Source organism: Triticum dicoccoides, chromosome 7A (genome assembly GCF_002162155.2).
Source record: "Triticum dicoccoides isolate Atlit2015 ecotype Zavitan chromosome 7A, WEW_v2.0, whole genome shotgun sequence".
In the NCBI taxonomy this organism is placed as follows: Eukaryota; Viridiplantae; Streptophyta; class Magnoliopsida; order Poales; family Poaceae; genus Triticum; species Triticum dicoccoides.
Genome location: NC_041392.1, coordinates 722,325,963 through 722,328,959, shown reverse-complemented (window position 1 = coordinate 722,328,959; position 2,997 = coordinate 722,325,963). Strand labels below are relative to the sequence as shown.

Below are 2,997 nucleotides of genomic sequence, written 5' to 3'. Positions count from 1 at the left end.
AGGCAAACAGAAATTTGCCGAGCCAGAACACGGGCACTTGGCAAACTCTTTGCCGAGTGTCGAACAGTACCCACCGGCAAAATAAAGGAACTATATAGTGCCAGTGTGCTCGTCCAAGTAGTGTTGTTCCGTTCTTCTCATTTCATGTAACTATCCACGAGCTCAAGTACATGCATGCACACTAGATTCACCATACATAAGACTATAACTTTCTAACGCAAATAAACCATTAGCCGGTCCATGTTTCATATATAAAGAGTACTAGTACTAAACTAAAAGTTAGGCAGTGAAAGAAAAACTCGCAAGCTTCTTCCCAAATACTTATATACTATATATAGAGCTAACCTATATATAAGAAATTGCACCAACTAGCTAGCAATTAATCTAGAGAGTCTTCAAACTACAAGGCATCATGGAACATAGGCCCGATCTAGGAACTCCTTCAAAGGTTGTTCTAGCGCCTTCATCACCGCTTTCCACCCAGCATGTGTCGGATGCACCTCGTCCCAGTAGAAGAGCTGGTCTGGATTTTCGCATAATTCGTAGAGGGGCTCCCCTGTATCGTCCTGCTGTCCACAAAAGCCTGTATCATAGAAACCCTCGCAACATGGGGCCAGGTTGTTGTTGAACTTGTTGGACTGATCCGACCCTTCACCTGCATGCACATGAAAATTGTATGTATAAATAGTCCCAACACGTGTTGAATCAAGCTCATACACTAGAAACCAGATTTAATTTACAACATGCACGCATGGATATATGCAACTATTTACCTGGGGTATGATTGATGATGTCAGTGAAGGCGGTGTAGAGGTCCAGCATGTAGGCGTTATTCTTTTTGCCCATCAACTGCTTTAGATTTTTGTTATGCACGCACGCGGTGTAGTTGCCGAGAAGTTCACATGTGGTAGTTGTTCAAACTAGTCCTCAAAAGCGTGCAACCAATGGGATGCATGTTGTTGACTAGCTCCTTTTTCACACCAAGCTTTTGTATCTGCACGACGTTCTTGACAATCTCCGTTGTCACGTTCCCAATGTAAGTATCGATCTGCATGCAAGAAAAGTTAATCAGTAAGGTTGACATCGATAATAACATAAATTGATGGGCGGTTCGTGTTTAAGTTGGACGTGTGAGTCCGGATACTACTTACGTCCTCGAAGCTACTCAAGAAGGAGTTCTTGACATCGGCGCCGCTCATGTAGTCGTTGCCGGAGATGGCGACAAGCGCGACGGAGTGGCGGAGCTGCTCTTTTGAGATGATTCCGCTGTTGATCAGCCTCATGAAAGCCTTAACCTGTGCGGCAAGAGTTGGCACCTTCTTCTGGAACACGCCGGCGCCACCAGAAGCGAAGGTCATGCCAGTTGGATCAACAGATTGATCTAGCGTGTGCATGTACGCCGGAGGGGCTGCATTGAGGCCCAAGATCGTTGCTGCAAGGACAACGTGATGGACATGTTCGATTAGTTTTAGATTTATATGTGCTTAGAAATAGGATTATATGTGTCGTAGACTATGAGAAAAACACAAAGTTCCTAGACTAATAATTGACACTGTTTTCTAACCTGGCTCAGGAACTCTGTGTTGACACATTGATTCATGACAAACAATATCTTTTTTATTATTCTGTATTGATATTACCTGCTTTTTATCAACTAAAGACTATTGCATTGCATCTTAATTCTTTTAGTTTGTACTTAAATTACATCATACTGATAATAATACATGTTAGTAGCATTCATAATGAATAATTATGTTGTTATTATCTACCTGCTCGAGGATGAGCAAATATTAAGCTTGGGATGTTGATACGTCCTAAACATATCTATAATTTTTCACTGTTTCATGTTATATTTATATCATTTTGGCAGAGTTTATGTACACAATTTTATTATTTTCAGTACTAACTTAATAATTCAGTGCCCAATGTCAGTTTTTGTTTTATGTTGTTTTCGAACTTTGCAGGAAAATCAGTTTTATAGAGCTCAAAAAAGTATAACAAAAATACAGAAAAGTTTCACGCTAAGAAACTTCCGGAGGTCCTGGGCCCCACCTAGAAGAGCCCCACAACCACCACGCAGCCGGCGGTGGCCACGTGGGGCCCCTTGGGCACCTCTCGAGTAGTGTTGGCTCATCTCGTTTCTGAGGGAAGGGAACACGATCTGATCGTTTCGTTCATATCTATAATGGCTTTGGCAGGGTGAGGTCGCTTCTGCTAATAAGCAGGCCACACCATGTCGACCACCATGTTATCCTTGTCGACTTCTCCCGTGTACACGTTTCTTATAGCACCATCCTTATTCATTGACCTCACAAAAAAATAAGTACCATGTTTAGGTAAGTGATACAAACAATGTTGTATCTGGAATCCATTTTTCTAAAATCAGAACTAAGTTGTACAGTGTGCTTTTACCTAGTAGTAGTATGAAAGGGGAGAGGAATGCACTCATTTTAATGAGGAATGGCCTTGTGCTTTAAGTGACGCCAAGCACGCATGTGCACGATGTAAGGCTAGTCATTGTTATGACACTAGTCTATGTTACTACCTTCATAGTGCAAAGTAGCGTAGAAGTAGTATCATAGATGATTGAATTTATTAAATTATAGACTCATTTTGCTTTGGGTTGCATTATGTTACGGCAACACATTATGTTACACTAAACACTTATTCTTATTAACCATATATCACATAAGTAAAGTCGTCTTAAAATGCGCTTTGTTACTAGCTAAGTTATTCCCACTATGACCAGCGTCAAGGTCACCATCCATTTGACACGCTCAAGCTCAATAATGCACCAGGCTGAACCAGGACGCTCGCAGCTCAATAATGTGACTTAAGGGCTGTACCAGCGTGGGTCAATGCCCCTAGTCCTTGTGTCACGCGCTGATCCTCCAGCACAGGACAGGTAGATCTACTTAACCATCATACATGTGGTGTGTCTCTGTGCTAAATTGGATGTTCTGCCTTCCTCCTCGTGTATGATTTTCCATGCATGTC

General features: G+C 41.9%; 1 pseudogene; it reads right to left on the bottom strand.

Annotated features, from left to right (window-relative positions):
* Positions 1–368: 368 nt before the first annotated feature.
* LOC119334054 lies at positions 369–1,592 on the bottom strand (annotated as a pseudogene).
* Positions 1,593–2,997: the final 1,405 nt, after the last annotated feature.